This window comes from Centroberyx gerrardi, chromosome 8 (genome assembly GCF_048128805.1).
Source record: "Centroberyx gerrardi isolate f3 chromosome 8, fCenGer3.hap1.cur.20231027, whole genome shotgun sequence".
Lineage (NCBI taxonomy): Eukaryota > Metazoa > Chordata > Actinopteri > Beryciformes > Berycidae > Centroberyx > Centroberyx gerrardi.
Genome location: NC_136004.1, coordinates 4,361,243 through 4,376,333, shown reverse-complemented (window position 1 = coordinate 4,376,333; position 15,091 = coordinate 4,361,243). Strand labels below are relative to the sequence as shown.

The 15,091-nt window shown below is 42.6% G+C and overlaps 1 long non-coding RNA gene across 1 annotated transcript; it reads left to right on the top strand.

The window, feature by feature from the left end:
* The first annotated feature begins 4,695 nt into the window (after positions 1–4,695).
* LOC144539592 (uncharacterized) lies at positions 4,696–5,385 on the top strand. Its single transcript, XR_013505038.1, has 3 exons — positions 4,696–4,778; positions 4,870–4,975; positions 5,285–5,385. It is a non-coding gene; the product is annotated as an uncharacterized LOC144539592 (long non-coding RNA).
* The last annotated feature ends 9,706 nt before the right edge of the window (positions 5,386–15,091 follow it).

The following is a 15,091-nucleotide window of genomic DNA, read 5'->3' as shown; positions in this document are numbered from 1 at the left end:
AAAATGTCAAATCTCCAGAAAATACTGACTTTCCCAGTTGCATTTACCACTTTGTTGGGTCATTCATGTGCCTTTCAATTCGTAATTACCATATTTCCAACAGCACTTGAAGGCAGCATCCCGAACTGAGGAAAAGCTTCAGCTTGCCCTTCCTCTGTCAGGTGAGGCATGGGCAGCCTGCCAGGTGCGGGTCTGGATGAAGCTCACTGTTTGTGGCCGATGTGCCCCCATCCTTGCTGCTGGGAGGCCGAGCAGCGCATCCTTAGAGGCAAACCTCGCATGCTGAGGGCCCAAGCCCCCAGCAGGGCTGCAGCAACAGCCTCTGAAGGTAAGCAGACTGTGCTCTTCCTCTCATACAACACTCACATAGAGAATAAGTGGGATACATTTTCATATAATGTAAAGAAAGGGTCGATTACCTACCAAGATGACTTGGAGAAGAGGGAAATTTAGCAGCCACAGCTAAAATCTACCAGCATTGGCTGGTGGTAATGCTGCCTTCAGGTGCTCCTTGTAAGCTCCTACGTTTGAATGTTGAAATTGGAAATAAAAATTAAAAAATGTCTGCCATAGACTACTAGAAGCAAGCAATTTCATGGAGCTACCAGCTTAAACAAGTTGTCTGATTCTTTGTAATAAGCGATTATCATCAATCATTTGTATTTTTATTATTTTATTTTATTATTATTATTAGTTAATAAGTTGTTTTAATTTCTTTGTTATCAGTGGATGGGTTTCCAACCCTCAGTGTGGTCAATGCATCAGAGTGGCCCGAAGGCAGGACGTCCCATGAGGTCAAACTGCTCTTTAAGTCTCTTCAAAGTGAAGTTGATGTATCCAAGGGTGCGAGCAGCGTCCTCACCAGCCGGGGGGCTTTACCAAGAGGAGCAGGCAGACAGTATGTTGAGTTTGGATCCTATCTTGGAGTTGCATTTGCGTGCGGTACACTCGTCAACTGATGAAACTAATTATTTCCTTCATTGCAGTGTAAATGCCACCTCAATTCTCCTGGAAACGAACAGAGAAAACAGGACAGTCAAGGTTGGTTCTGCATGTGACTTTGTTATTCATCAGCTCATGTAATGGTTTAAAGAAACAGTGCATCTCCTTCACCCCTCCCCTATCTATTGTACGAGTTTTAACACAGACAACTCATGCAAAGTGTCAAAAGTCAAATAGCGCAGATTCGACACGGGATGTCGTAATCACAGATTTGACAAGTTGTAAACACTGAGTTGTACCCGCATTTTACAAGTGTTCAAGTGCAAAATGACACATGCAAAAATATGTCATCTGTTTTGCAGATATACTTAACATGTATTCAAAAACAATTCAGCTATCTTGTGACTCTCTTTTTTGGGTTCAGGTTTGCACATATTTTCTTAAATTCCAAATTCCGAAAGACAGCTTCAGATCTATTCTAGTGATCTAGTGTTCTCAAATGGCTTGAGTCTGATTTACCTTCATAAAAATGAGGATAAGTTTGGAAAAATAGTTACTCAGTCCCAATACACATATTCCGGCACATTTTCACTTTATGGTAATCTATAGTGTAGTGGAGTATAGTGTAGTATTGTGTAATCGTACTGCTCCCCTTCTATCAGCACACATCATATGGAACACTCATCAAAATCTGCAAATCCATTCAAGAAATTAAGGTGGAATTTTTAAATGGAAAATGTGTAGGAACTTGGAGAGAAGACCTCTTTCAATGGTGGATCCTAGCAATTTAAATATACAATATAACCAGCTATCGTAAAGTCTTTGTCATTGATACTTTGACTGTCATTCCAGCTAAGTACCACCCAGATCAGCCTATTGCCCAGTTGCACCGGTGCGTCACAGTCCTCAGAGGCCACAGTGATTTGGGTTCCCAGTTCCCATTACATCCCACCATGCCACGCTCAAAACAGGTGATGCACACTACTGCTGCTGCACTGCATTGGGTTAGACCACATTTTGTCTAGAATATAACATGACGTAACATGACATGACTTGACATAACATAACATTTGTCCCATTCCTTGCTGTTTTGTGTTGTTTGATCATTAAAATCCTATTAGACATCCAATCTCAAATGACTCCAGTGGTCTGCTGTACCAATTTGTCTTTTTGACCACAGTACTAAAACTCCTCAAGTTGCTGTCCAGGAACTCATTTGCATCCCCCCTGCCAAGTTGAACACATCCGGTGATAAAAAGGTGAATAACGAATTCTCTCACAAGGACACAATCCTAACTTTTATGAATTCATACGCTTGAATCGGCTCTAAAGACGTTGCGTGTGCTATAGAAAAGATTGAAACAGGAGACGTGGAGGGAGAGGGTTCCGCTCCAGCGAACACCTTTGAACCGACTGAGCGAGGAAGGGAAGGGCTCTCCGAGGTCGGAGGCGGACGCCGACCTGCCGGATCCCGGTTCGGAGCGGCCCGGCCCAGACGGTGACCCGCGGCTAGAGGAGGCTGCCGCCTCTCCCCGGGACCACCGTCTTGTTCCTGTAGATCAAACCCTGGGTGCTGCCCCCGAGGCCGAAGATGGCGGGGCCTTCCACCTCAGGAACAAGCCTGCGGTCTTCCACCCCGTCTGGGAGAGGATACGGAGGAGGCACGCCCCGGAGGACCACCCTGGCTACAAATACAAACTGGACACCAAGGTTAGTCGTCAACTGCCCCTTTTGGGTCGTCTTTGTCTAGACTGGAGGTATTCAACTTCACAAAAAGCAAAATAAGGCCTAAAATGCTCAAACTGAATTAGGGTTATTTGCTTAAAAATCAGATATCAGACAATCAGTGCAATCCACTTCTGATAGGATAGACGTTCCTCACTGACCACAGTTAGTATATATGTTTTTATCATTATTATTATTTTATATCAGATATCTAACCAGAGAAATCATTCCAGTGTGGTGTGGGAGGATTTTACTCAACAGTCTGTAAAACCTGCAGTGAAACCTGCCTCACTCTGCCTTAAGGAGCTGCTAACCTACCTCAAAGAATTTCATTAGCATGAGTTTGAAGCAATGTTCCCACTGGTCATGGAACTCCTGGAATATCATGGAATTTTGAGGTGTATTCCAGAGAAGTAAATAAAGGGAATTGGATCATTTCTCTGAGGAAGTCAGGTAATTATCAGAACTTGTTTTGTACATTCGTTGCATTAGATGGTTTTCAATGCAACTGGAGGGGAAACCAGACTGAAAAACAACATTAGCAAACCAAGAAGGAAGTGTTTTAGTGTCCCAAGCTGTTTCAGAGGCTTTTCCACCCTGGCACGAATACAATTGACTGAATAATAGTCATTTTTTGAGAATTTTTAGGGTCTGAAAATGGTCAAATTGAAAGATATTGAATATGTGATGAAGAGTCACGGCAGAGTGAGAGTGGGCATCGGTTTCCCAAAGACGCCGACCCTGATAACGCACCGTTTCTTAACACACCGGTTGTTTATTTAGTGTTTTCAGCGTCTCATGTAGAGACTGGCTGCTGGTCACGTACTTCCCTGATTGCCCAGGCCTCAGGACAGGAAGAATGGAATGAATTCCCTTTCAGCTGTTAATAAACAAATGAATTAAAGAATGTAAACGGGTATGATTTCATGCACGATGTATGCCGAGGACGTGTGCGGCTTCTAGTGGCCCGAGCCTTGCTGTTGTACCGTAATATTCTGACGGTAAGTGAGTGAAATCAAAGAAATCAATTGCTCTCTCTCTCTTTTGAATAGCAATATTTTGCCAATAGATGAAATTTTGTGCCAATATTCAATATCTTCAAATTTGACCATTTTCAGGCCAAAACATTTCAGCCCACAATGTAGCTTCGGCTCCATAAATCTTGTTCTGTCTACATTTGGAACTCAGACTGGAGTTGATGGGGTCGACTGGGAGAGTCTGAAGAGGCAGACGTACCTGTGGAGGAAGCGCGTCCAGGCAGCCAATCAGGAGAGGGGAAAGCCTTCGTTTTCCGAGGAGGAGGCTGGATATCTGCCTGACAGCCTCCACCCCATCCCCAGACCAACCCTGCACTACCAGTCCAAGAGCCCTCCATCCATAGGTAACTGCTGTATCTCGGGAAATATCGCGATATTTCGTGAATATTGCGATATTCGATAATATCAGATATCGGCCCAAGCCTATAGGGCAGCTTAAAGAATAGAATACTAACGATTAAGATTTGATATGGATTTTTGAAGGCCGATACTGATATTTTTGGTACTGATATTTTCAGCTGATATTCAATTTACTTTTGACAATTTTCAGGCCAAATATCCAGAATTATTGTTTTGGCGTGATGGAAAAGCCTCTGAAACTGCATTTAAACCATCATGGGACACTAAAACTCTCCACTGAAAACCTCACTAATGTTATTGTTTTAAGGGGGGTTAGCAGCTCCTTAAAGGAATAGTTCACCCAAAAATTAAAATTCTGTTATTACCTACTAACCCTCATGCCAGTTGAAACACAGGTGAAGTTTGTTAATCCATATAACACACAGAGAGGCACAACTCCGTAGCAGCCTTCTCCAAAACAGCTTAAGTCCATGGGGACCGATCCTGGGACGCAATTGTAATTGACCTGAGAGAGAGAGGGACTTATGCCAGTGACCCAATTCTGATGATATTGTGTGTGCAGGTCCTGCTAAATGCCGCTGTATGGGTTGTATGAGCGGGGTGTGGCAGAGCTACAGTCGTGTCCTGGCCTCTCAATCCAAGGGCCGCCTCTTTAGGAACGATGCCTTCAAGTTCCGCCGTGCGCCTCGCCCCCGCCTGAACCCCGGACACCAAGTCAGTGTCCACACCTTGATGCCGACTCATCATTTATCATTTCGCAGGCACAGCGTCCGACATCTCTATTCACAATCTTATGCTTTCTCAGGCCGTAGACGAAGGTGAGCAGAGCGATGCGGAGCTGGACATGAAGGGCGTCCTTCCTCCCCCGAACTCCAACCAAGGCTCCCAGGAAACACTACTGAACTGACCGAGTGAGTTGAATTATCATGCTGCAAAAAAATCTCATGTAATCTCATTTTACTTAAAACAAGTGAAGAAATCTGCCAAAGAGGTGAGATAACTCCACGTGTTTCTAATGCTTTTCTCGAATTGTGATCCACCTAATTTCAAGATATTGTCAAGATTTTTTTGCACTTATTATACAGAAATACGGTGAAATCTGTCTGCTTTCTGCATCACATGCACTCTCTAACATGATGTCCTTAATGTAGAATTCCTTGGATGTACAGTCAACTTAACAGCACTAGATGTTTTTCTGTCCCTTTTTTCTTTGATCCCAGCAACATCTAGGCAGAAGTTCAGACCAAAGCTCAGCGGACAAAAACCCTGTCCAGTCTCAATCCACCGTCCGGTCCAAGTCTCACCTACGAAGAGGACAGACAGTGAAGAGGAGACTATATGTTTTCTTGAAATAAATGGGCAAAAGAATTCGAGATCAGGCTCCGGTTCCTGTTATGTAAATACGGTGGAGCTTTTTGTTTCTGCAGAGCGGTAGGTGTCACCGTAGAGTCGCCAAGGGTCGTGTGAAAGGAAATGAAGAGTGTCATTCCAACATGAAATCGCCAACATTTGGGAAAAAATGAGAACTCCTCTCAACAAAACAATTGTCAGCATGAAAGTGGCACACATTAGTCATCACTATTAAAGTTTTTGCGTACAAAATAGCTTTATTTTTGGAGAATACAGTATCTGTTGAGATTGTTGACTGATAGGGTGACATACATATGGACCATTTTGGAATGAAACCACTGATTTTTACAAAAGTTTCAATTCAGAAGAAAAAATTAAATACTGCAGATTTCCCCTGATATTACATTAGAATAGGTGACATTTTAACAATCCCAATATGGCAAATTGAGATTACTGAAGATAATAAAATAAATCATTCCAAAAAAACATGACAACAACCAAACATACTGAAAATAATACAGTGAATAAATAGGGACAAACATACAGCATCCTCATGGACAGAATTTAGATTTACAGAATATTAGTCAATCCCTTCATAACCATTTACTGCTTAACTTGATTCACATTTTTCTTTGAACTAGAGAGAAACAGTATACATAAAATGTTTAAATGCACTTAAATGGGTGAATATCCCAGTTCATGGGATATTTGAATGCACCCACTACACTCAATCTTTCCAGCATGAAGTGTCCCTTCCCATTTGACTCTAGTCTGACAGTCATGTAAGAGACCAGTGTCAAGGGTGCAGCTGGTTTGACTCCTTCTGTCCTGGAATATACAGCAAAAAAAGTCTTCATTTAAAGTCATTCAGTCTCATATTCAGTCTTATTTTCCTTTAAAACGAGTTCAAAAGTCTGTCAATTCCACTTGTTTCCAATGCAAATCAACCCGTTTCAAAAAAACCTCTTGATTCAAGTGTCGTTTTCTCGATAATAGTGGAGTGACTGTCTTGTTCTGACTTGTTTCACGATACTGACAAGTGAAACTCTGTTGGAAACAAGTGGAATTATCTCACCCAACTGGCAGAATTTTTCACTTGTTTATCAGAAAAATACGATTTTTAAACAGAATATGAGACTAAATGACTTACGACAGAGGTTCCTCCCTCACCAAAACTATTTCCATTAAAGGCCTTGATCTTTAATGCTAAGTAAATTAATTACTGTTAAAGGCAGTAATGTATCCCAGAGTTTCCCCTTAAATAGGTGGGGTGGGCCACTCTGTCTTAAAGACTAATTTCATTAGTCTGGGTTTCAGTGGAGAGTTTTGGTGTCACATGATGGTCTAAATGCTGTTTCAGAGGCTTTTCCACCCCGACAAGGATACAATTCTGGGGGAAAAACTGTATCCTTGCAGTTTTTGGGCATGAAAACAGATTTAAAGCTAATGGCACTTCAATCCAAAAATATCCATATCAACATCCGCCTTGTATCTCATATCTCATATCAATCAAACCCTACTAGGAGCATTTGCTCTCTTCGCTGCAGCCAGAAAGATTTCTCTTGCTTCTTTCTCTTATAAATCTAATGCTTCTTTCATACTACAAAAGCCCAGATTTCGACACCGAATGTGGCTTCTAACAGCATTGTCTATCCAGGACCGGTCCGTCTCGTTCACATTCAACCCCCTTCGAGACCCTCCAAGACTTTTCACACCTCAAACCTCACCGAGCTTTCAAAGAGCCCTTTGAATAAATGACCTCAAACCAGTCGAATATCAGCGCAAACAAACTCGGGCCTAATTTTAGACGCTATAACACTTGAATATTTGTCATCGGGTATTAGTGCGCGCCGCTTGCCGCCGAGCAAACAAATGATCTCAAATGAACACGCCAACGAAGTGTGTCAAGGTTGAGAGTATCCAGCGCTCTTTCTTACTTTGGCGCACAATGCCTCCTGTGCTGTCACTTCTCGATCAAGTGTGACTTCATTTCCATCTACTGTATAGTGTGGTTTTCCAGTGGGGCCCCGGGCACAGTGAGCTTTATGTGTTTGTGTCCCAGTTCCCGTAGGGGAGACCTGGAACGTTTTTCTGTTTACGGCTTCGCTGCGATAACATTTTCCCCTCTGAATCACAGGCAGCGCTGTGTAGCAGTGCCACCTTTCCTCCTGCCTGCTAACAGGACACTCTCTGTCAGTCGGCTGCGCCGGCAGCTCCCACACTAAAGTCCCTTTGAAATACCAGTTTGTTTATTCGAGTGTACTTAATATGCAGCGTGCAGCTTAAGAAACCTCAGATTCACTGGAGGGAAAGGCAACATCTGTGTTGATGGCTCTGGCCTCCCTCGTTTTCTAGTTAAATCCTGGTGTTTTTCGGATATTGTACTCAAGGTGTTTTCATATAGGATTTCTTTGTTGGTGGTATGAACTGAACCATATTTTGACTATTACTCTTGCTTCACTCCACTTCTAATCAGGGATGTAGAGAAGGGTAAAGCCACCTAAACTCTGTTTACTTACTTTTTTTTTTGGCCTGACATCAATTTTTATGAGATAACTTCATGGTATACATCATATGTACTGACAAACTGATGTACACTATAAGAATATAGGGTCTTTTAAGGGAAAAACATACATTAGTGCTTTTCTTAAAGTATAACTGACTGATCACCTATTGGAGGTCATAGCTTACTCAGATTTCTATTCACTGCTACATCACTAGTTGCAATTTTCATGCCATACAAGAATTCCAGATCCTAGACGTGTGTGTGGCCTTTGCAGTGATTCAGCAGTAGTTTTGCGTCACATTTGCAGTGGTTATCTCAATTGTACTTACCCTCCATGGCTGGGAAGACTAACAAAATAAGAATTAGGCTACTGTTAGGCTACTGTTTCTTTGCTGAAACTTTACTTAAGTAGGAGTAAAATTACTGGTGTAAAAAACTACTAAAATAAAAGCAAAACGTAAAAAGCTTATTCAAAATGTTCAAAAAAACTACTGAGTTACTTTTAAAACAAAAACATTGTTACACATTTGACATATAGTGTGATTCTTTTGCTATTAGCAAGCTAACAAGGCTAGCAAATTAGCTAGACAACCAGGTAAACACAAACCAGTAATGCTGTATGTAGCTGGATGGATGGCTTTTTGGCTAATGTTAAGTAAGCTACTGTCATGGATAAATTTGAGCGTTTAATGTTACAGTTAGTTAACTTAAGGTTTCCTCCACATGCTTGAGCAGGTTTGAAGCACATGTATGCATTTATGTCAGTTTCTGGTGCAATAAATGGACAGCCTACAACATGTGTAGACCTACTTTGTAGTGGATTAGATTTAAAATGTAGCGAAGTACAATACTAACATCTACACATACTTACAGGGGTGATAAGTAAGGTTTTCACTGTCCCATAGCACCAGATGACCATAATATATCTGTGGGGGGGTTGATCAATACCAGTGGTTCAATGACTACTTGGCCAGCTGCTGAGATTTCTGTCTTTGAAAACTCACCCACTCACCAGTCCGTACTCGGTTTTGGGATCACCACACACACACACACACACACACACACCTACCGGCATTTTCAACTGCTCCGTGATAGTGGATGGTGCTACAAGCGACCGGCGTCGCAACACATTTCAACTATGCAGGCTAAAAAGCCTCGTTGTCAAGTCAAAAAAGTAAATGACAAAGCAGTATTATTATTCCAGTATTCAGCATAGTGATATATTACCTCTTCCCTAAACATGTATGCTCAATTAGCTAGCTTAATCCACTCTATTGTAGAAAATGTGACTTTATTGTTTGTGTCAATTACAGGCCACCGAGACCTGTTGTTGTTGTTGCAATTCCCACTGTTCTCCAATAGAGGTCAGTAGAAGTAGAAGTCAGATAACTTAATGCACCTTTAAAAGTAAAATGACTGACTTCAACAAAAGTTCAAGTACACAGAAAAAGCCAGTCAGTCACAGCGACAAGGGTAAATGTCATTTGTTAATTCCACCCCTGCGTACCTCAGGCTCTGGTTGGAGGGGGTGTGTCTCAGTACCTGCAGCACACCTGCTCATGCCAGACGCACAATGGCCAGGTTATTGCTAGTATTGCTAGCGCTGTGGCCAGTTATTCCCTGTTGTCATCGCTCCCATTAGACGGGCTGGAGGAATGTGCGGGCTGCAGCTTCCCTCTGCCCTCCCGCTTGGGCAGCCGCCAGGTTAAATGACTCCCTTTTGTATGCGGGTGCAGGACAGCCACACCTGCAGCAGCCCCCGCGCAGGACTACTTTGTCATTCATTTTGATTTTATTCAACCTAAGAGTTATTAAAGAGCTTGTGGAACTGCCTCCTCCTGCAAATAAAAAAAAACCGGTTCTATAAACTGTCAAAGGAAGGGAGAACATTATTTTGGGCCAGTATTAGGACAACTTAATAATTACCTATGATCTTTTGATTCCCAAGTCCACTTGTCTAAAATCATACCAGCAGGTTCAGGTTCAAAACTATTTAAATCTTAACTAGACAAAGCAAAGACAGTTCCTTATTGGTCTGCCAAAAGATCCTTCATTATCATTTCAAACTCACCAAGAGAAACCAGCTCTTTCAACTTTCAACCATTTTGCAGTGATTTCCATGTAGGGAAACAGGACACACAATACATCCAGAATACAGACTCATTATCATGGAAAAGTGTGGAAAATGGCATTTAAACACTTTAGGAATTGCACAAAAACATGCAGGAAAATATGGTTTAATCCAGTTATAGACCCATTGTCATTGTACATTATTGTGATATAGTTGTTATGAAGAACAATCATAAGTTCATCATTACTAGTTTGTAAATGCCTTTTGATTGGATTTTCACATTTTAACACACAATTCAACCCTCCATACCCGAAAGACATATAATGCTGCAAATAAGACAGCTTGAAAGCATAGATAGGCCCAAAGTGAACTGAAGTACATTCAAATTCATATAGAGGGGGCATAGAACATTTTACATAATTTCCCTTCCAATTCCATATAAAAGGAGATCATAATAAGGAGAAATCCTCATATGATTAGGATTTGCCCTAAAGAAATGTTATTACTCAGTTTGCAAGGTTGGTATTAGTACAGTTTTCGATGAAGATAAAAACATAATCTCCGGGTCACAAAAATCTGCAGTTAGAAAAAAAGGTTTTCTGCAATATTTAAAAACCAGGTAAAATACATTTTCATGAAATGGAGACAGAACATTTTCCGCTATCAGCTTATGCATTTCTATCAGATCCCACACTGGCCAAAGAAATTATTGTAATATGACTAGTTTGCAGCCATATTGTCCTGCAACTATCAGCATGCAGCAACCATGTTTGGTGAAGAAACTAATGTCTAAAAGTATGGATTTTGAAAATACACAATATGTAGGAAACCTTTATACCGCAAAGCACAGGAGGACTGATGCGCAAATGCCTGCTGCCAGTCATGGGCGTCCAAATGCACCGCAGCTCATGACATAATCTGCTCACACTCATCTATGAAATATAATACTCAGCTGGTGATCGGGTCTAGCCGGTCAGTACGGGCGTCGGGAGTCTTTACAGTATGGACAGTATGTGGACGGGGGGGGGGGGGGGTGGAGCAGATTCAGGCTAATACTGGGATGAGTGATGACTGAAGTGTACCAGGAGGATTGTAAGGACACCAGTATGAGGAATGCAGAGGAGACATAACCTATGGAGGTGGTGTCATGACTCGGGCTGGAGTGCAGCCTTCACACACACACACACACACACACACACACACACACACACACACACACACTCACACACAATCACACAGCTGATTCCACACAGGACATTTGTTTACCTAAATACATGTGTTGCTGCTCCACCAGTTACCATTATATAACTAATGTACAGAAGGATTTGCAATCTTCCTGTCTGTCTGTTTCAGTGATTTAGAGGCTTTCTAGCTGCGTCACAAATCTCCCAGCAACCTCGTCTGTCACCATCATGGAGGTCCATTGGAGAATTATCTGTGAGCAAATAATGTCTAAATACATAACAACCAGGCTAGATACCAAAATAGGCCTACCTGAAAAAGACACTGATTTGTAGCTTGAGAAGAGTTGGCTCAGTTAACCTGAACAAACTGTTAGCTAGCTAACTAGCCAGCAAGCACATTCAGCAAAGCAACTGATGTTAATGTTAACATGCGACTACTAGCCACTACCCTTTACAGTGTATGGCCACTACTAACACTAGAAACTACTGCATACATTTGCTAGTGTGCAAATCAGATGTGTTCACAAGACAGTGATGGTTAGCTGACCAGATACCATTAGCTAGTTAACAAGCTGTTGTTATCTAAACACAAAACTAATCAGATACAGTAATGAAATGGTCAGTTCCCAGTCAAAAACAGCACAGAAATTAATGGAATTCTCTTGAGAAGGCCAAGCTGTATGTTTAGAAATATACTCAGCTGGTGGCCATATTGGACCTCCAATATGGCTGCCATCTGGTGCATTATGGCAGTGATTCTCAACCTTTTTCATATCAAGGACCCCTAATTTAGTACACATTAGAGCCATTGATGAGATTTTGTCCCAATTCTGACAATATTTTTATTGTTAGATACAATTTTGTCCAGAATTCCATGACTATCTGTATTGTAGGTGGAGAGATAACAGTGAAACTATGATCAAAACAGTCATTCTTCTACATTTTCTAATTGTGTTAACTTCTTGTAAATGAAATAATGCTGAAGTTTAACAATTCATCAATTTGCTGGGGACCCTCTGGAACCCCCTCAAGGACCCCTTGTGGTCCCCGGACCCCACGTTGAGAACCACTGCTTTATGGCACCTGAAAGCCTCCTTAGCTTACCTCCTTTTTATTAGTATGAGCTCTACTCATCAAGTGTAAATCTGACCGAGACGACCTTCACATTATTAGCTTTTATTCGAGTCCAACATAAACCTCACTGTCAAATGCTTTCACTGCTGTTTGGGTCTGCCTGAGTTCCTGTTGTGTCTCCTTGGTTCTCTGTGGTTGACTCAGGCGTTAGAACACCTTTTCCTGCACGCTGCGCACACTTCCTGTTTATCCTTTGGACCCGTATGAAAGTATGATCCTGAGTTGTCCAGTGGTATTTGCCCCCTTTTGGTGTCATGTGGTTTTGAGGAAACCGCACACTTTGAGGACTCACATATTTCTGCAACACCAGTAGGCTATATTCATAATGCATAGTCAAGGCTGTAGAAAAGAGTCTGGGTTTAGCCTTTCATTCATACTGGTTAGGGTTAGTTAAATGTCTATCTTAACGAAGCATTTAAAATCTCATATTCAGTTTTAAAATCTTCTCTTTCTTAAAACAAGAAAAATGAAAAATTCTGTCAATTGGATGAGATAATTCCACTTGTTTTCATTCACCTGTTTCAGGGATTTTCAAGAAACAATTGTCAATATCTTGAAACAAGGCAGAAGAAGACTCATATCAAGAAAATGACACTTTTCTGGAACAAGTTGATTTGCATCAGAAACAAGTGCAATTATGTTACAGACTTTTTTTACTTGCTTTAAGAAAAATAACATTTTAACATTTTAGATTAATTGGCTTGTTAAAATGGATTATATATTTTTTCACTTTGCAGGAACGACTCTCCAGACTGTGAATGGCGGTGGTGTCTAGCTCAGGCCCAGAACAGATAAAATAACAGGGGAGGGGCGGCAGCGTGATGAATCGCTGAAGACTCCTGACCTCCGTGTGTTTTGGAAATGTTTGCCTGGGCTGACAAACAATGGCTGGCGCGCAGCCAGGCGGGAGGCTGCCAAACTGGCAACCCCCCCCCCCCCCCCGCCCCATACCCCCGTCCCCGACTCCCTACTCCTCCTCCATCAGTGTCCGATGCAGCGTGGCCAGCACACACATCCTGCCTTTGTGGGCCAGGAATGCCAGGAATCCAGACTGCTGCCCTCCTCCTCCTCCCCACTGCTGCTGCTGCCCAACAAGGTGCTCTCACCCCCCCCGACCCCAACACTCCCACCCCCACCCTCACCCTACCCCCCCTACCCTCTCTGCCGGGTGTCTGGGTGGCTGCTTGCGTAAGTCTCTGCACTGCGTGTGGTTTCAGGGTTTTTTTACTCTCTCTCTTTCTCTCTCTATACAGTAACATCACCGGTCTGGTCTGGAGCTACAGCATCTGCTGTTAGGAAACGTGGAGCTGGGTGCAGAGACTGAAAGGCCACAGGTTTGATCCCAGCAAGACACTTGATTGAGTGTTTCCCCCAGAATTCTATGCTTGTCAGGGTGGAAAAGCCTCTGGAGCAGCATTCTGACCATGGGACACTAAAACTCTCCACTGAAACCCTGTATACTACTACTACTACTATTCCTACCACTACTACTACTACCTGTGATAATAATATGCATGGATAATTTAGTGAAATCTGATCACTGTAAAATGATGAATTAGAATCAGTTAAGGTTAAGGACTTCCCGTAGACACATTTTACAATAAGATGTAATCAATCAAACTGCATCATATCCATCATATCAGAGGTGGATGACACTGGACCAGATCCCATTTTTAATAACAAGCCATTATATTGGTGTAACCCTTCGCTAAACCACTACAGTACCTGTTCAAGTCACTGTGGACAAGCGTGGACCAAGTGTCTGAAAAAAAGTTAAAAAAAAAAAAGTAAACTGTTCCTTTGCTAAAGTTTTTTCAAACTTGTATCGCTTTCACAATCTCATCTGTTGTTTCTCTCAGTATATATAGATATGTTTTTTCTCTGGTGGTTCCTAAGGGGGTTTCTCAGTATTTGCACCACCGCCAGACTTTCAGCAAGCCTTATCGAACGCGCCAAATTACATTTCCCATGTTTCATACCGGCGTGAGCCAACACTTAATGCGAGGACCTTCCTGCTCTCCAGCAAAACACTTTTGACGTGCCCCTGGGATGACAATGGGGAATGCAGCGTTTTTCCTACCAATCATGGGAACCTGAGGACAGGCCTTTATTTCCTGGAATGCCGCCCGTTAGGAAAGCGCTGGAGGGAACACAGGATGTCCTGAGCACAGTGTCCCAGACTGGACTGCAGCGGAGAGGACGGCTTTCGGTGGGTTGGCAAGAGCTTGCGGAATGGTGGAGGAGTTGTTCGCAGGGATTTTCTCAACATCACCACTTCCCCCCCCCCTCCCTGTTAAAACCTCTTACCATGCTGGAGCGGGATTCCCCACTCAAGTTTTCCATTACACCTGTCCTGTCCTTGTGTTGTTTTTTTCTTTTCTTGCAAACATCTGTCAGATATGACCTCGGCTGTCGAATGTTCCCCCTGGAAAGTATACTTTCATCAGGGTTCGCAATCAAGATGAACTTTTCATCAGGTTGCCCCGGATTCACCAATTGCCAAAGATCTCTCAGGATTTTGGACATTTGACACCTCGATCATTCCCTGCGATTATGTTGTGATTCCGAATTTGTTTCCCTCAGTGTTTCACACCAACAAAACTCCCCCCCACCTCCCTCCCTCTGGACACTTTCCAGCCCTCTTGAGAGGAGAGCCGATGATATCACAGGGGGGGCGGGGGCATGTGCGTCTATAAGTACAGGCCCCCGCCGAGGGAAACCTCTCTATGAAGTAGAGCTGAGCTGCGCTGACCTGCGCTGACACCAAGACGTTGTAGTGAGA